This window comes from Triticum dicoccoides, chromosome 6A (genome assembly GCF_002162155.2).
Source record: "Triticum dicoccoides isolate Atlit2015 ecotype Zavitan chromosome 6A, WEW_v2.0, whole genome shotgun sequence".
Classification (NCBI taxonomy): domain Eukaryota; kingdom Viridiplantae; phylum Streptophyta; class Magnoliopsida; order Poales; family Poaceae; genus Triticum; species Triticum dicoccoides.
Window position 1 is genome coordinate 431,062,071 of NC_041390.1, and position 20,540 is coordinate 431,082,610.

Genomic DNA, 20,540 nt, shown 5'->3' on the forward strand with positions numbered 1-20,540 from the left:
GCCGCGTATAAATGCAATGAAGAGGTCAGCATGCATAGAGGGCGCTAGGATGGCTCTTGCCCATGTTAAGACATACTGGGCAGAGATGGAGACCATCGTTGTTGCGTCCCGAGATTCGGACAAAAGCCGAGTACCCTCCGAGCACTATTTTCAGGAAGTTCTTGAAGGCGCTCGTGTAATAGAGACGCAGTGCCCGAAAGATGCTATGTTATGATAGCATATGTAATTATAAAGTAATATTTTGATAAACTGAAGTGGCCTTTTTTATACTTGTGCCTCCAAGTATTGGGAACACCTCCTGTGCGGCCGTTTTAAGATATATATATATATATATATATATATATATATATATATATATATATATATATATATATATATATATATATATATATATATATACATATAGAATCTGAAAGATGGCAGTCGTTGGCTTCAGCCCCCACGCACATAGTGCGGGGGTGCTCGCAGAAGATGCATTTTCACACTTAACCCAACATCTTGGTCCTACAAAGGAGGTGATAGCGCAGCAGGCCAGGCAACCAGACTATAATGCTTTAACACTTTCACTTAGCCATAGGAGTTTGACAATGAGACTATTTAGGTAGCTCCTTGGTGGCAACTGCGCTCGTCCGAGTTCGGGGCGCGTATGTGCTTGACCAGGAAGCGGCCCTTCGTTAAAGCGGAGGAATCCGATAGATTCCAATAGGTCATCGAGTGGCTGACCAGTCTCACGCTACATCATGACAGTCAATTTTCAGCTTTCTCTACTGAGGTGCTCGCCCAGCCGAACCGGGGCACAATCGTAGTAGTTCTCTTGGTGCTACCTTAGCCGATAGAGCGGAACGTAAGGTAGCCGAACTCAGGAGCTGGGCAACCCAACATTTGACCAAAGACATGATTCGGAGCTGATGCATATAATGCCAAAACTCGCGACGCCGAGCACTCCCTAAGGTGTTTGGTCTTTATGAGTGCGGGCAAAACAACACTCTTTGTTAAAAAAGCCCCTAGTGTCCAGGTACGTGCAAAAATTCTGACGTGGCCACATGCCAAGATGCCAGCCTCCTCCTTGGTTATATCAGAAAGAAAAAACCAGGGGATGTGTAGCAACAAGAGACAGTAAAGAAGGTTTACGCAGGGTCTTAATCTAAAAAGAATCCTTTAGGACGGGTCCCTACTGCACGTCTGCGCCTATGTCTCCGTTGTGCCGTATCCTGGACGGGCGCTGCACGACGTTCATCTGTAAAAGAGAGGAACTGAGTTGAAAACGGGTTGTGCCGAAAAAGTTTAAAATAAGCAAAGTATAAAGTAAGATATATAAGATTGAGCTTTATTGTCTCTTATTGTATATGCATGGAGCCCCTAGTGCAGGGGTATATGGCTTCTAGGCCTTCATCAATGATGACTTTGCACCGAACTCATCTATCCGCGTTCGTGGTCTTGAATGACCTATTTCGAAGTTTTTTGGCCGGTGAGGCCGTTTTGCTGTGGGGCTGTTAAAGCGGCCGCATAGTCCTCCACTTGGGGAGGTGCACTTTAGTGCTTCCCCTTCAAAGAGATGATGCTTCGTGGACCGGGCATCTTAAGCGTAAGAGATGCATAATGCGGTATTGCATTAAAGCGAGCGAAAGCTTCGCGTCCCAGTAGTGCTTGATAGCGACTTGAGAACGGGACGATATGGAAGGTCAGCTTTTCGCGGCGGAGGTTATCGACAGAGCCGAATATGACTTCGAGCCGGAGAAAACCCATACAATGGGTGTCCGGACTAGGTATTACCCCTTGAAAGGAGGTTTTGCTGCAGCGGATTCTTGCTGGGTTTATACCCATGTGCTGGATTGTATCCTGATATATCAGGTTTAGTCCACTACCGCCGTCCATAAAGACATTTGAAAACTGGAGTCCGCCAATTATTGGATCGAGTATCAAGGCAGTCCAGCCTACATTCTTGATATTCCTAGAATAATCTAGCTGATCGAAGATGATCGGTTTTGACAACCAGTGGCAGGACCCTTTGGGGATGGGCCGTGTGGTGCGTACCTTTACGGCGCCGCACGTTTTGTTATGTGAAGTGAGTTCACTGTTTTTACTTCTTGTGGGAAGTTCTTTTGTTTCCTGGTGCTCTGCTTTTGGGGTTCGTCCTTGTCTTCGCTTGGTGTGTCGAGCCCCTTGTGTTCGGCATTTAGTCTGCTGGATTGTTTGAAAACCCAACAGTCTCTGTGGGTATGGTTAGCAGGCTTCCCGAGAGTACTGTGTATCTAACATATCCTGTCCAGGATTTTATTTAGGCTGGATGGATCGTCCCTGTTGTCCTGGGGGGGGCAATTTTTCCTGATTTTGCCGTGAGCCTTTGAATCCGGCATTGACTGTCGTGGTCTTCGGACTTTTGTCCTTAGTCCAGCGACGGTCCTTGTTGCGTCGCGGTTTTCCGTTTCCATCCCTAGTTTCGGATGTACTTGGGTCGCTGGGGCTGCACCTTGCCAACCAGCTGTCCTCCCCTGCACAAAAGCGGGTCATGAGGCTTGTTAGTGCGGCCATTGTTCTTGGCTTTTCTTGGCCGAGGTGTTTGGCGAGCCATTCGTCTCGGACGTTATGCCTGAAAGCTGCTAAGGCTTCGGCGTTCGGACAGTCGACTATCTGATTCTTTTTAGTGAGGAATCTATTCCAGAACTGCCGAGCTGATTCTCCGGGTTGTTGAGTTATGTGACTAAGATCGTTTGCATCCGAAGGGCGGACATAGGTCCCTTGAAAGTTTGCTCGGAAAGCATCCTCGAGCTCTTCCTAGCTTCCAAATGTGTTTTCGGGAAGGCTTTTAAGCCAATGCCGGGCTGGCCCTTTAAGCTTAAGGGGTAGGTATTTTATGGCATGGAGATCATCTCCTCTAGCCATGTGTATGTGGAGGATATAATCCTCGATCCAAACTCAAGGGTCTATTGTTCCATCATATGCCTCTATGTTTATGGGTTTGAATCCATCTGGGAATTCATAGTCCAGGACCTCATCGGTGAAACATAGGGGGTGTGTGGCACCCCTGTATTTGGGTGTGCCAGATTCTGATGATGGCTTCATAGCGTTGCTTATGAGAGCTTGCTTTCTTGGCCCATAAATGGACCTGACTGGGCCATGATGTGAATCCTTAAGTGGGTCGCATTCCGATTTAGGTGCGGCGCCGCTTGCCGCTTTATGGGGTCGTCTATCCGACCGTGTGGCTTTTTCATTTTTTGAATGCGAGGGCTCTAGGGCCTCTTCATCGAATTCAGGCAGTAGCTTTCTTTTCGAATAGCTTTTAGTGCGGCGACTGTCGCCGTACTTGTCTGTGGTATTGATTACTTTGCTCCATCTAATCCGGAGTGCATCTTCCGCTGTTTTTAGCTTCCGCTTCTACTTTTTTAGGCTGCGTGTAGTTGCAACGAGCCTCTCGTGGAGATTCTTCTGCTCCATAGGTTTATTCGGCGTGAGGTCGTCCGGAATGCCGTTCTCGCCGGAGGAGGGATTTTCGGTTTCTCTATCCGTGTTGCCCTGTTCGGACGGTTGCTCTAAGGCCTGCTTGTAGTCTACCGGCTCGTCCTGCTCTATGGCTGGGTTTTTGTCGAGGCGGGGCTTGTGTCGGCGTTTATGCCGACACTTTGATTGCTTTTCGGGGGGTCGATCTCCCGTCCCATCCCCTTTTTCCTCGTTGTCGCTTCCTTTAGGGGTATCCACCATGTACACATCGTGAGATGAGGTGGCTGTCCAATGCCCTATGGGCATTGGTTCGTCGGTATCTCCTGCATCGTCATCCATGCTGTCGATGTCTCCGGAGTCGAAGTTGAGCACGTCATTTAAATTGTCGACAGTGGCTACCAAGTGGGTGGTGGGTGGGCTTTGAATTTCTTCATCGTCCATATCCCATCCTCGCTGACCATAGTTCGGCCAGGGCTCTCCTGATAAGGAGAGAGACTTGAGAGAGTTCAGGATATCGCCACAAGGCGAGTGCTGAAAGATGTCTGCGGCGGTGAACTCCATTATCGGCGGCCAATCGGATTTGATTGGCAGGGGCGCGGGGGGTTCGGAGTCCGGGGAGGAGTCCGGATCCTCGGAGTCACTGGTCATGCAAAGTGCGGGGCTAGCGTTCGGCTCGATCACTTTCGGGATCGCAGCCCCCGAGGTGACGTCCAACCGCTCATCCTCAATTGGCGCAATAGGCTCCGAGTTAGGGGTCGGAACCGATGCGTTTGCGGCCTCTAGGACACTGTCCGGGGGCAGAGCTAGATCATGCCCCTCGAGATAGTGCGGCGCGCTTGGCCGTGGCTCGAGCCCGTCGAAGATCAAGTCTACGCGGATGTCAGCCGTGTAGTTTAAGCTTCCAAACCTGACTTGATGGCCAGGGGCGTAGCTTTCGATCTGCTCCAAGTGGCCGAGCGAATTGGCCCGCAGAGCGAAGCCGCTGAAGACGAAGATCTGTCCGGGGAGAAAAGTCTCACCCTGGACTGTATCGTTGTTGATGATCAAAGGAGCCATCGGGCCTAAAGGCAACGACACAGAGGAACTCTCAATGAAAGCACCAATGTCGGTGTCAAAACCGGCATATCTCGGGTAGGGGGTCCCGAACTGTGCATCTAGGCCGGATGGTAACAGGAGACAAGGGACACGATGTTTTTTACCCAGGTTCGGGCCCTCTCGATGGAGGTAATACCCTACTCCTGCTTGATTAATATTGATGATATGGGTAGTACAAGAGTAGATCTACCACGAGATCAAGGAGGCTAAACCCTAGAAGCTAGCCTATGGTATGATTGTTGTGTATGGAGTTGATTGCCTACGGACTACAACCCTCCGGTTTATATAGACACCAGATAGGGTTAGGGTTACATAGAGTCGGTTACAATGGTAGGAGATCTTGAATATCCGCATCGCCAAGCTTGCCTTCCACGCCAAGGAAAGTCCCATCCGGACACGGGACGAAGTCTTCAATCTTGTATCTTCATAGTCCAGGAGTCCGGCTGAAGGTATAGTCCGTCTACCCGAACACCCCCTAATTCAGGACTCCCTCACTCACCGCGGCGCCGCCCTCCGGTGTTGTCAACAAGGTCAACAACCGAGAGGAATAAGGAGATGACTGTACATGGTGAGGATGATAGTAGGGTCCCAGCAGCGCGCGCAGTAATTTTGTTTTTTCGGGATGGAGAAGGGTATCAATTGGGTTGTGCGGGACCCGTGGCCCGTCTAGCCCAGGCTTTTATTTCATATGTTTAGCACATGACCAGCCCAATTTGTTTTTTTTTCCTTTCTGAAAATGGCTAGCCAGCTATTTTGTTTTTTGCAGAATAACCAACGTAGGCCTACTTGCTTTTCTACGCCCTGCTGGGCCGAAAATCTTTCAAGATGAGGAGGGATGCATTTTGCCCAGAAAATGGGCTATAAGTAATAAGAAATGGGCTATAAGTAATAATAAATGGGCTGTAAAATAAAAAATATAGCAAACAGGCAATTAGTTCCAAAATACTGTTTTCTTTCGGATTTTGATATTTTAAATTTCATTGTTTTTGTGCGGGTAAAATTTCATTGAATTTAAGTTAAGCTATATTTAGATTTAAAATTAATTTGAATCTGGCTAGAAATTTCGGGCTGTATGCTGTTTGGGATAGATTTGGAGGCTGACTTGTGGGTCTACTAGGTTGACGTGTACTTTGGCTTTGTCAACTTAGTCCACAAACGATTCTAGCAGCAGTGACCGTTGGATGTTAATCCAACGGCCGTGGTGCTTCTTCAATATCTGATCTTCTTGCTCCAGCCGCCCAAACCAGCTCCGACGGGAGTGCCTGCTCCCGCCTCCCGTGGCCGGCTGTGCTGCCGCACACGCCGCACCGCCCCACCCTACTTCATTGTTGGCCAGGCCATTCCTCTACTCGCCCACACCTCCTGTTATTTTCCAGCGACGGCAGTTGGACCAGTAAACCCTCGTACTCCCCACCGCATGGGCAACCATTGCCGAGTCTTCCCCGGCTCCGTGTCTTTCCCTTCCTAGGCCTCGCTGTTGTCCACCGCCATGGTGCTCTCTACGCGGCCTGGTCAACGTGGTCAACGAATGACATCCATCGGCCATGGACTGTACGCGCAAAATAATGATTCCTCCACCTGACAGCTGGGTCCCACCGGAAGGGCCTCCGTATTTCGTGAAAAAAATGTCCCCCCCGCTAACATGTCAGACCCACCAGCTATATCTTCGCACGCAAGGAAGTGCCTCCTTATTACGCACAAAAAAATGAATACCCCTGCTAGCTGGGACCCATCATAGTGGGAGGATGACTTGTGGGCCAACTAAGTTGACGGGGATGGAGGGCTTTGTCAACTTAGCCAATATGAACGATTCTAGCTCCAGTGACCGTACGATGTCCATCCAACGGCCGTAGTGCTTCTTCAACCTCTGGTCTTCTTGCTCCAGCCGCCCAAAGGAGCGCTGGTCGTGTCGCATGCTCCTGCCTCCCGTGGCCAGCTGTGCTGCCGCGGAGGCCTCACCGCCCCCTACTATTCCCACCACTGGCCAGGCCCTACGGTGACGACAGCCTCACACCGCAGCCGAACCAGTGAACCCTCGTACTCCTCTCTGCATGGGCTTCCACTGCCACGTCTTCCCCGGCTCCGTGTCGTCCCCTTCCTAGGCCTCGCTGTCGTCCACCGCCGTGGTGCTCTCGGCGCGGCCTGGTCAACATGGTTAAGGAACGACTTCCATTGGACGTGGACTGTACGTGGAGAGGCTGACAGCTGGGTCCACGGCCGCAGCAAGGAAGTGCCTCCTTATTACGCGGAAAATAATGATTCCTCCACCTAACAGCTAGGACCCACCAGACGGGCCACTGTATTTCGCAGAAAAAATGTTTCCCCCTGACTGCTGGGACCCACCAGCTTCATCTTCTCACGCAAGGAAGTGCGTCCGGGCAAAAAAACAATTCGCCCCCTGACTGTTGGGACCCACCAGCTACACCTTCGCACGCAAGGAAGTGCGTCCGAGCAAAAAAAAAGATTCGCCCCCTGACTGCTGGGACCCACCGGCTACATCTTCACAGGCAAGGAAGTGCCTGACAGTCGGGACCCACCTGGTCGAAGTGTACGTAGCGTTGTCATTCTGGTCGCGAACGTGTACGTACATACTGGTCGATGTAGAGGCGTGCACGTGTCGTAGTAGAGGCGCACATGTAGCATGTACATGTACGTACAACGGCTAGGGTGCAAGAAATAAAATACGGCCACGTATGTGTACATACGGGCGGGGTCTCGAACGCCTACTCGCGCATACGTATAGCCAGGGCTCGTGTACATGGCTGGGTTGGAACGGAGAAACAACGTCGTCGTCGTGTTCATGGGGAGGCAACGGAATGTGTCGTGTTCATGGGGAGGCAACGGAATGCGTCGTGTTCATGGGGAGGCAACAGAATGCGTCGTGTTCATCGGGAGGCAACAGAACGTGTGGGAGCCAACCGGCTGGGTCGGAACGGAATGCGTGGTTGTGTTCATCGGGAGGGCTTGGACGGAGCAGGCGATGGAAACGAGGCCTGGCGTAACGCACAACAGAGGAAACTGACCTCCTACGTTCGGAACGGGGTCCTGTTGATCAGGAGGGGTCTGGCGTACCGCAAAACGGAGGAAACAGACCTCCTACGGTCAAAATGGGGGTCCTGTTGATCGGGAGGGGTGTGGCGTGCCGCAAAATGGACGAAACGGACCTCCTACGGTCGAAACGGGGGTCCTGTTCATCGGGAGGGGTGTGGCGTACCGCAAAACGGGACTCCACGGGATACTATTCATCTCCACCGTCGACCTCCTCCAGCCTCCACGGGCTCCTGTTCATCCAGCCTCCACCGCGCGCTACTCCACCGGCTACTGTTCAACCACCCCCACTACAAGAAATATGTCAACTTATGACCACCACTATTGGTCACTGAATGGTCACAAATTTCCATTTATGACCTTTTTGTGACCAAAAACATAAGGTCAAAAGCTGGGCGTCGTAAACTGACTATAGCTTCCTTTCTTCTAGAATGGTCGCAGACGTTTATGACCAAAATATGTCCACTGTGGCGTTTTGGTCACTAGCAACCTCCGCAGGCCACGTAGGCATCCAGCGTGGCAAGATGATGTGGCACAAGATTCAGCCCGGTCCAATTCGGTTTTCTACATGGGCCTAGCCCAACAGTTCGGCCTTTTTACTATATATTTTCTCTATTAATTTTCTCTAGCTACATGGGCCTGGCCCAACAATTTGGCCTTTTTATTTTCTAGGCATGGCCTTTTTCGGTCATTTTCATTTTTATTTTCAAGGGTTTTTTGTGGTGCAATTTTTAGATGGGTCCCAATTGTCAGATTTTTCCTGGCAGTGGAGCCACATCGCTTTTTATCAAAGAACTCATCAGCTTTCCATTTCTCACATTTCTCACAGTACAAAAATGACAAATATTTCAAATGAAACATAACTAGGTACAAAGTATATTTCTCACATTTCTTACAGTTTTACAACTTCACTGGATTCTGCTCCAGAATGTGCCGACTACTATAGAATACAATATAACTAGGTACAAAGTACAGCCAAAACACAAGGCAGATTATCCAAATAACCACCATGCTTCATCGTCTTCTCTTCCAAACAAGTGGAATGAGCCCTCTCTTCTCCTAGGCATGCTCCACCTACAACAGCAGTAAGAGCAGGTCAAGAACAACAATAGAGTCATATGAGCTGCTTCTGCTCCTGTTAAACAGAATAACAACAAATCGAGTTAATAAACAAGCTTGAAGCACTATGGGAAACAAAAGCATAAAAACAAACTAATGTCTCAGGTATAATCATAGGATAAATCTGTGTTGAATCACTGTGTTTATATGTATTTTAATTAATTTCAAATGTGCAATGTAAGGTGTTGTGGATCAGTGTATAAGAACAACAGTTTGTAAATAACAGGAACAACTTGGTATTACACACAGAGCACTATACAGATTTTAGCTTTTCTATCCAAGTACAAATAGCAAAACATACTAAATTAATTGAGACACTCATAAATACTTGCCGAGAGACTAAGATGAAACATGCATATATATATACTACTGTAAATTAATTGAGACGCTCATGCCAACATGTTCAGATCGAAATGCACTAACAAGTAGTACCTGTGAAACTAACAAGCTGGTTGGTGCTCAATCACAGGCACATCAAATGTACAGTTAGTACCTGCGAAACAACCACATACATTGCCCCCAAAATGAAACATACTAGTAATTACTAGGCGATGCAGATTGCAGATCAAAAAGGAAATCCAACCCCTCTTTGAAGACAATTATTGATAGTGGTAAGTAAGAATCAGGGTGTTTGGCTCATGTGTAAATATGTTGCACAACAAAACAAATTCAGTTTTTGATTAATAACCAGTTTTCAGAGCCTTTGGCTGATGTAGGCGATGCTCAAGAAGTAAGTAGTACTTGGGTATTCTGCCTGCCTACTAAACAATAGAGGAGGAGGAACATAGCTATCAAAGTCCCCACCAGGTGCAAACAAAAGACCAACCCGAACAGCAGCTATGGTGGAAACTCCAAACACTCTACCAATAAATGTTACTACTAGTGTCTTTCCAATAGTTAAGAGACCTAATATCAAAGAGACTGCTAGGAAGTTTGACAGAAACAACTTTGGGTCAATAGACATTCCAACCTGGAAAGAAACAAACCAGGGTAAGCATTAAGATTTAAGAAGGTATCAAATATGGTCGGAACTTATAAAAGGAATTAGAAATGTTCTAAAGTAATTCAAGCATTGATGTTCAAGAAAAAAAATTCTTCCAACATATGTGCATTGATGTTCGGAGGCATAGCAAGCAGAAACTATTGAGCACTAGATCTACATCAGGAATTGAAATTCTTCCAACTCTGAACAGCAATGCGATGCAGGAGAATAAAATTAACGTATAAATAATTAGTGAAACCCAGAAAATAATCATGAATCTTACGATGCAGAGTGACATTATTCTACATTAGGTACATAAAGTTCACGTAGTTAAGGCTCACTACTATCATGTTAATTTCCTCACAGCAAAATTACCGAAATACATGAAAAACAAAGAAACAGAACCTTGAGCTGGACAGGGTGGAGTTTGCCAGCACAGCAAGAGTACGAAGATCTAGACAGCTTATGGAAGAGTAGACATCCACAGTTTCAACCTCATGGAACATATCCTGCGGGCAAAATAAAATATAGAGCCTATTTTTGGTAATTCGGACTAACTTGTAATCGAAACCATTGTCAGTGCAAATCAATCCCAACTCTGAGGAGACACCCTATAGCATAATGAAATATGCTCCACTTGGCATGCATTACCAACATGAACAAAAATAGCATATAAAGCGGACTTCCTTTGATAATCGTAGTACACGAAAAGGGGCCTATCATTAGTTGAAAAAAAGCAAGTAGTCTAACTTCAAATTAAGCACACATATTGGAATTACTTGACATTTACTGGTCAGGCAAGGGGCAAAAGTAGTTCCACATGTCAACTAAACCGAGCATCGCCAAAGAATTCAACATTGCAAGTGAAATTGTTACTACTGTACTAGTGTGCAGCGACTGGGGAGAAAAACTCATCAATTAGATTTTAACTTGGTGCACTTGCATTCAGTCACCACCGCCAATGGGGCATTCCGAAACAAAATTGGTCTAGTGCAGCTGTGGTTCCAATTGAGGTGTGCCCTACCTATGGTATTACATAAGCCAAACAAATTAATTAGGATTCAGCAGCAAGCAGCTGCACAACTGCATCACTCCCTGTCCCCCTCCCTTCAGATACAGCAGCGATTGTTGAAAACAAAAAGGTAACCAATTGGACGGGTCAATGACACACTCTGAACCCGAAGACAGCATGCGAACTGCGGGGGAGAGCAGGGGAGGGAACAGGGGCGTACCGGCCCACGCCGTGAGGACGGAGGCGATGGAGGTGCCGATGGTGAAGACGACGCGGCAGTGGCTCTCGAACACTTCCTGCACGCACACACCGTATCGGGGGGATCAAAACCAGATCACGAGAAGCGGAGGGGGGCATCCGGGATGGGGCTAGTTTGATTTGATCTGGGCGGGGCGGGGCACACCGGCATCAGCCAGGCCCAGCCGCGAGAATGCCTCCGCCAGGCACACCGGCGTCAGATCCACCCACTCCCTCTGCTCCTCCTCCTCCCCCGGCGCCGCCTCGCCGGCCTCGCGTCCGGTCACCATCTTGCCTCCGCTCTCTTTTCTCTTTGGGTTGGTGGGCTGGTTGGTTCGGTTGGGTGGTGAGGGAAGGGGAGGGGCGAGAGGAGGGGGGCGTGGGGGAGGCCATGAACGACGGCGAGCTCCGCCGGAGGGAGGTGGCGGTGGCGGCGATGGATCTGGAAGGGAGGCGGCGATGGATTGGGTTGCGGGGCTCGCGGTGAGGTGAGATGAGGGAGAGATGGTGAGGGGAGGGAGGGACGAGGTCGGCAGTGGTGGGTGAGGAGGACGGCGAGGTCGGCGGTGAGTGAGGAGGACGGCGAGGTCGGCGGTGGATCGGGAGGCGGCGGGATGAGATTGGATCGGGAGGTGGCTGCGGCGGCGAGCAGATGGGGGGAGAAGGGTGCGATGGGGGAAGGGGTGTGATGTGAGCTAGGGTTTGTGCTGCGGTGGGGTGGATGGACGGATGGATGTGGGATGGTGAGATGGATGGATGGATGGATGAGTGCCATGTCATTGATCCGTGGGAATGGTTCTGATTGGTTCAGAAAATCAGTGATTTAAAAGAGTTTCCAAGTACAAAAACTAGAGGGATTTTGTGAAGTAGCTATCAAAAATATTTTGCAAAAGGGTACCACACAAATTTTCACTAGAGTTAGACCACATTTTATGGATAAGGACCAATTTGTACACATTTCTCATCTTTCTAGCTATTTTTAATCATTTTTCTAGTGCCCCAAATGATGTTTTTTTGTGAAGAACTTACCAAATAATTATCGCAAAATTGAACCAAATCATTTTTCAAAAATACTAGGTCATATTTAATGCATATTTGACCAAATGGTTGGGTGTAAAAAGTTTTGATCCACCTCTGGTGAAAAAGACAAATTTTCGCCGATTCAGGTGGAAGCGGGTTAAATCTGAACCGCAGCTACCTCATAGTTTGCTCTTTATTTTTTCAAAAAATCATTTCTAGGTACATAAGTATCTATTTAATCAGAGAAACACCAAAAAAATTATAAGATTCAACCACTAGCTAGGAACGGTCATTCCCGTCGTTTTGACCGCATTTTGAAACGGGCATAAAAAATTCAAAAAAAAGTCAAAAAATTGGGAAACCTTCGAATTGTGTCATTATATGTGGCCAAGTTCCCAGGAAAAATAAAATAACAAACTTGTAATACGACAATTATTTTAAAAAAGTGTTCTCAGAAACGAGCTATCACGTGTGGAGATCAATGGCTTTCAAGCCAAATGATCAATCTTATGGCCACATTCATGGCATAGTTTGTTCAAATGATCTCATATTGTGCACAAGGGAACATATTGGAATGGCAAACAATGTTGCCTAAGGAAGTTTTCATTTTCGTTGGACGAAAAAACCATTTTCCATTTTTCGAGTGCCCAAAAGGAGGTTTTTTTGTGAAGGACCTCCCAAATAATTGTTGCAAAATTGTACCAAATCATATTTCTAAAATACTAGGCCATATTTAATTCACAATTGACAAAATGGTTGGGTGTAAAAAGTTTTGATCCACCTCTCGTGAAAAAGACAAATTTCCGCCAATTCAGTTGGAAGCGGGTCAAATTTGAACTACAGCTGTCTCATAGTTTGCTATTTATTTTTTCCAAAAATCATTTCTAGGTACATAAGTACCTATTTATTCAGAGAAACACCAAAAAAATTCCAAGATTCAACCACTAGCTAGGAATGGTCATTCCCGCCGTTTTGATCGCATTTTGAAATGGGCATAAAAAATTCAAAAAAAATCAAAAAATTGGGAAACCTTCGCATTGTGTCATTATATGTGGCCAAGTTCCCAGGAAAAATAACAAACTTGTAATACAACAATTATTTTAAAAAAGTGTTCTCAGAAACGAGCTATCACGTGTGGAGATCAATGGCTTTCAAGCCAAATGATCAATCTTATGGCCACATTCATGGCATAGTTTGTTCAAATGATCTCATATTGTGCACAAGGGTGCATATTGGAATGGCAAACAATGTTGCCTAAGGAAGTTTTCATTTTCGTTGGACGAAAAAACCATTTTCCATTTTTCGAGTGCCCAAAAGGAGGTTTTTTTGTGAAGGAACTACCAAATAATTGTTGCAAAATTGGACCAAATCATTTTTCTAAAATACCAGGCCATATTTAATGCACAATTGACAAAATGGTTGGGTGTAAAAAGTTTTGATCCACCTCTCATGAAAAAGACAAATTTCCGCCGATTCAGTTGGAAGCGGGTCAAATTTGAACTATAGCTACCTTGTAGTTTGCTCTTTATTTTTTTCAAAAATAAGTTCTAGGTACGTAAGTATCTATTTAATCATAGAAACACCAAAAAAGTTCCAAGATTCAACCACTAGCTAGGAACGGTCATTCCCGCCGTTTTGACCGCATTTTGAAACGGGCATAAAAAATTCAAAAAAATCAAAAAATTGGGAAACCTTCGCATTGTGTCATTATATGTGGCCAAGTTCCTAGGAAAAATAATAAACTTGTAATACGGCAATTATTTTAAAGAAGTGTTCTCAGAAACGAGCTATCACGTGTGGAGATCAATGGCTTTCAAGCCAAATGATCAATCTTATGGCCACATCCATGGCATAGTTTGTTCAAATGATCTCATATTGTGCACAAGGGTGCATATTGGAATGGCAAACAATGTTGCCCAAGGAAGTTTTCATTTTTGTTGGACGAAAAAACCATTTTCCATTTTTCGAGTGCCCGAAAGGAGGTTTTTTTGTGAAGGAACTACCAAATAATTGTTGCAAAATTGGACCAAATCATTTTTATAAAATACTAGGCCATATTTAATGCACAATTGACAAAATGGTTCGGTGTAAATTTTTTTGATCCACCTCTCGTGAAAAAGACAAATTTCCGCCGATTCAGTTGGAAGCGGGTCAAATTTGAACTGCAGCTGCCTCATAGTTTGCTATTTATTTTTTTCCAAAAATCATTTCTAGTTACATAAGGACCTATTTAATCATAAATACATGGTTTGTTGGCGATACGTCGAGGTTTGGGCGGTGGCCGAGGGCCCCAACTCTAGAGCGCGTAAACTCGCATGCCCGTCGCGTGGTCACTGCGTGACCGTAATGTTTCCATGTGTTCTGGGCGGCCTAGGCATGTCTAGTGGGTTGGGCACTCCCCAGGTTGGTGCTAGGAAGAAAATTACAACATAAGATTCTCACGAGGAGACCGATCGATGCTCAAACATGAATTAGCAGGCAAGTGTTTGATTAGCGGTACGGGAAATGCACATGGCCAATGGGCGTGAGTTTTGGCCGAGTATGATCATCTACTAAGGAGAATGTCTTCACAAATTTTTAGCTCAAAAGGAGGATCCTAGGTGGTACTTGCTTTGCAAAGTACCACGCTGGACAAAAATATGAATGTTGAAGCTGGGCTCAAAATAATGAATGGAGTGAGCTGAAATTTTGTGGAGGATGGTTATTTGGGCATAGGAAAGCATTGTAGAAAATTGATACCATTTGGACATGCGAAAGTAGTACTTCCTTCACAATGCTCTTTTATGGATAGAAACTTGGGAAAACTAGTGAGAGAGATTGGATGAATGAAATGAGCTCAAAATTGGTGTAGGTAAGTTACTTACGTATGGTCATGCTCTGGTAAATTTTCAGATCATTTGGGTAAGCCTAGCTTGTACTTACTTCACAAAGCTTCTCTCGAGCTAGAAACTTTGAAAATTTCCCGAGAAAGATTTACTAGGAAAATTGAGCTGAATATTATCATGTGGCAATGATTTGGGTATGGATGAGTGCCCGAAAAGTTTGAGGGTAATAGGAGGGGTCTATATAACACTTGCTTTGCAATGTGCCAATTTGGCCATAAAATATAAATTGAACCTGGGCTCACATAGATGATTTGACTGAGCTGCAATTTGGAGGAGGTTGATAATTTGGGCACATGAAGGAACTGTATAAATTTCATGTCATTTAGATATATAAAAAAGGTACTTCCTTCACAATGCTTCTAGGTGGACAAAAACTTTGGAAATTTTCCGAGGAAGATTTGCTAGGCAAATGGAGCTGAATTTTGTCATGCAGTAATAATTTGGATAGGAAAGATTGCCCAAAAATTCCGAGGGCAATCAAGAATATATAAATAGCACTTCCTTCATAAACTGTTGTTGTGAACAGAATAGGAAAATGAATATTGTTGAATTAGTTTTAAACTATGCAAGAAAGGATTTTTACATATTTGATGAAGATATGCCCCAAAGAATTTATGAGATTTTTTTGGGAATTTTGGGAATGATAGAAATATAGGTTGCTTCACAACCTAGGGCAAAAACTGCCACATGGACATGACACATAGGCAAAACTGATGAGATGGCACCTAGTCATCACAACCCACCACAATCTACAAGGCTATGACCATCTATATTGGTCATTAACAACTAGAAATAAGGCAGCGGACTAGCACTGTTTGCTTTGTGACCATTTCGTGTAAGGAAATTACGACCTTTCTGACCAAAATGGTCGCAATGGTTTAGGGTTTGGAGCCCCCTGAACAGCTTTTGACCAATTGGTCTAAAATGGTCATAAATTTATGACCAATTCTTCGAGGGTCACTGATAGAAGGTCATAAGTTGACATATTTCTTGTAGTGCCCTCCACCGTCTACTGTTCATCTAGCCCTCCACACCACGGGGTCCTGTTCAACCACCCCTCCACGGGCACCCCTCCATCGTCTACTGTTCATCCAGCCCTCCACACCACGTGGTCCTGTTCATCCACCCCTCCACGGGCACCCCTCCACCGTCTACTGTTCATCCAGCCCTCAACCACACCATGGTGTCCTGTTCATCCAGAGGAAACGCCACCGCTCAATGTTCATCCAACCCTCCCCCCCCCGGCAACACTCACTGTTTATCCCAGAGGCAGCATCGATCGGCTTCAGTTAGCAGTAGTAGCAAAGGAATCGCTCGATCGGGTTCAGTTAACAGCCACCGATTGATCGCTCGGGTTCAGTAACGTGTAGCCTGCAGTGCAATCACTCGGGTTCAGTTAGAGCCCAACGCCTCGCTCGGGTTCAGTTAGAGCCAACGCCTCGCACACACGCGCGTACGTGTACAAGAGAAACGTGCATCACTTGGCCCAAGACCTCCCACCGTAACCGGGAACTCCCCGAAATTTTCCTCCCCCTCGCTTCTACCACGATTTTTTCCGTCATGGACGGCCCAAAGAATGTCATGCAGCTGCGTCTCCGGCCCGCCCAGGATGAAAAGCCCATTTTCTGTCATGATTTTTTGTCATAGAAGTAGGATCCCACCACATCTATGATGATACCGGGTTTTGTCACAATTATCGTCATAGAGGTGTCATATGTATGACAGAATTTTTTTTCGTTCGGCCCAAAATGTCACAGATGTGTCTTTTTTTTGTAGTGGTAATTCGTTTACCCACCATAATACTTATGCTCTTGAGAGAAGCCACTAGTGAAACCTATGGCCCCCGGGTCTATCTTCCATCATATTAATCTTCCAACACTTAGCTATTTCTATTGCCGTTTATTTTACTTTGCATCTTTATTTCTCTTTATCATAAAAATACCAAAAATATTATCTTATCATATCTATCAGATCTCACTCTCATAAGTGACCGTGAAGGGATTGACAACCCCTTTATCGCGTTGGTTGCGAGGTTCTTATTTGTTTGTGTAGGTGCGTGGGACTCGAGCGTGATCTCCTACTGGATTGATACCTTGGTTCTCAAAAACTGAGGGAAATACTTACGCTACTTTATTACATCACCCTTTCCTCTTGAAGGGAAAACCAAAGCAGTGCTCAAGAGGTAGCAAGAAGGATTTCTGGCGCCGTTGCCGGGGAGATTCGCGCCAAGTCAAGTCAAGATTTGACTCCCCACAATGAGTCATTTCTGGCGTCGTTGTCGGGGAGATTCGCGCCAAGTCAAGTCAAGATTTGACTCCCGACAACAAGCCATTTCTGGCGCCGTTGTTGGGGAGTCTACACACAAGTCAAGACATACCAAGTACCCATCACAAACTCTTATCCCTCGCACTACATTATTTGCCATTTGCCTCTCGTTTTACTCTTCCCCACTTCACCCTTGCCATTTTATTCGCCCTCTCTTTTCTGTTCATCACTTTCTTGCTTGCCTTGTCATTATGGCTAGTCCTCTATCTTCTCTGTTGTCTCTCGAGAATGAAGTTCTTAATTTTAATCGAAGGGAGGGAGAAAATCTAAAAGACACTTAGTATAGAATTTGCAATGCTCAAAATAGATCTACCAGGAAGCAATCTACTTCCGTTCTTCTCCGCAATTTTTATGTAGGTTCTACTCCTTGGTACAAATATATTCTTGATACCATTACCAGAGGGAATTTCCTGGGTAGCCATACTTTTGATTCTTATAACGCTATGATAGATTTGTTTGGCTCACCACCTCTTTTGGTTAATGGAACTATGTTAACTTTGGAACATGTGATGCAAAGGCTTGAAATTATTGAGAATAAAGTTGCTACTGTAGAGTTGATTGAGAATTTGGATAAAAATATCCACAACCAAATTACCCAATATGGATCTAAGGTGGGAGTTACTCTGAAAAGTTTTAACGAAAAGGAACCCATAGTTAATGAAAGAATAGATCAAGATTCTACTAGAATCGATAAACTTGAGGGAATTATCACCAACTTGGTTCCACTTTTTCTTCCGTTAAAAATACTCCAAATCCTCCTAGCAAAATTTCCAAGCTTGTTTATGTTCCTAAAAATAAGGGTGAATCCTCTAGTAAGGAAACTGCGGATTTAAAATCAGTAAGTGTTCATCCCAATCTTTTTGTTATCATTAAGGAACCGTTTGCTACAAATGATTTTCTTGATTTTGTTCCGAGGAGTTTGATAATTAATAAAAATAAGGAAACTCCTAGGGGTTATAGGTGTCTTATTGAATAATTGCCCACCAAAGATGGCCATACCTAGATCTATCCTTGCTTTTATGCCTAGCTAGGGGCGTTAAACGATAGCGCTTGTTGGGAGGCAAACCAATTTTATTATTATTCCTTGATTTTTGCTCCTGTTTAGTAATAAATAATTAATCTAGCCTCTATTTTGGTTGTGTTTTTTGGGTTTAATTAGTGTTTGTGCCAAGTAGAACCGTTGGGAAGACTTGGGGAAAGTCTTTTTGATCTTGCTGTAAAAAACAGAAACTTTAGCGCTCACGCGAATTGCTGCCATTTTTATTTGGAGAGTGATATTTAGTTAATTCTTGTTTCAGATGATTAATAGATAAATTCCTCACGTCCAGCAATTTATTTTCGAATTTTAGGGGTTCCCGAAGTTTGCGTTAGCTACAGATTACTACAGACTATTCTGTTTTTGACAGATTCTGTTTTTCGTGTGTTGTTTATTTATTTTTATGAATCTATGGCTAGTAAAAGAGCTTATAAACCATAGAGAAGTTGGAATACATTAGGTTTAAAACCAATATAAATAAAGAATGAGTTCATTACAGTACCTTGATGTGGTGTTTTGTTTTCTTTCGCTAACGGAGCTCACGAGATTTTCTATTTTAAGTTTTGTGTTGTGAAGTTTTCAAGTTTTGGGTAAAGTCTTGATGGATTATGGAACAAGGAATGGCAAGAGCCTAAGCTTGGGGATTCCCATAGCACCCCGAGGTAAAATTCAAGGACACCAAAAAGCCTAAGCTTGGGGATGCCCCGGAAGGCATCCCCTCTTTCGTCTTCGTCCATCGGTAACTTTACTTGGAGCTATATTTTTATTCACCACATGATATGTGTTTTTCTTGGAGCGTCTTATTTGATTTGAGTCTTTGCTTTTTAGTTTACCACAACCATCCTTGCTGTACACACCTTTTGAGAGAGACTCACATGATTTGAAATTTATTAGAATACTCTATGTGCTTCACTTATATCTTTTGAGCTATATAGCTTTTGCTCTAGTTCTTCACTTATATCTTTTAGAGCACGGCGGTGGTTTTATTTTATAGAAATAATTGATCTCTCATGCTTCACTTATATTATTTTGAGAGTCTTCTAGAACAACATGGAAATTTGCTTTTAGGAATAATATAAAAACTTTCATAGAAGTGCATTGAATACTATGAGAGTTTGATACTTGATAATTGTTTTGAGATATGGAGATGGTGATATTAGAGTCATGCTAGTTGAGTAGTTGTGAATTTGAGAAATACTTGTGTTTAAGTTTGTGATTCCCGTAGCATGCACGTATGGTGAACCATTATGTGATGAAGTCGGAGCATGATTTATTTATTGATTGTCTTCCTTATGAGTGGCGGTCGGGGACGAGCGATGGTCTTTTCCTACCAATCTACCCCCTAGGAGCATGCGTGTAATACTTTGTTTCGATAACTAATAGATTTTTGTAATATGTATGTGAGTTCTTTATGACTAATGTCGAGTCCATGGATTATACGCACTCTCACCCTTCCACCATTGCTAGCCTCTCTAGTATCGCGCAACTTTCGCCGGTACCTTAAACCCACCATATACCTTCCTCAAAATAGCCACCATACCTACCTATTTTGGCATTTCCATACCCATCCCGAGATATATTGCCATGCAACTTTCCACCGTTCCGTTATTATGACACGCTTCATCATTGTCATATTGCTTGCATGATCATGTAGTTGACATCGTATTTGTGGCAAAGCCACCGTTCATAATTCTTCATACATGTCACTCATGCATCATTGCACATCCCGGTACACCACCGGAGGCATTCACATAGAGTCATATTTTATTCTAAGTATTGAGTTGTAATTCTTGAGTTGTAAGTAAATAAAGTGTGATGATCATCATTATTAGAGCATTGTCCCAAGTGAGGAAAGTATGATGGAGACTATGTTTCCCCCACAAGTCGGGATGAGACTCCGGACGAAAATTAAAAAAAAGAAAAAAAAGAGAAAAAGAGAAAAGGCCCAAATAAAAAAATGAATGAGAGAAAAAGAGAGAAGGGACAATGCTACTATCCTTTTTCCACACTTGTGCTTCAAAGTAGCACCATGATCTTCATGATAGAGAGTCTCCTATGATATCACTTCCATACACTAGTGGGAATTTTTCATTATAGAACTTGGCTTGTATATTCCAATGATGGGCTTCCTCAAAATGCCCTAGGTCTTCGTGAGCAAGCAAGTTGGATGCACACCCACCTAGGTTCTTTTGTTGAGCTATCATATACTTATAGCTCTAGTGCATCCATTGCATGGCAATCCCTACTCACTCACATTGATATCTATTAATGGACATCTCCATAGCCCGTTGATACGCCTAGTTGATGTGAGACTATCTTCTCCTTTTTGTCTTCTCCACAACC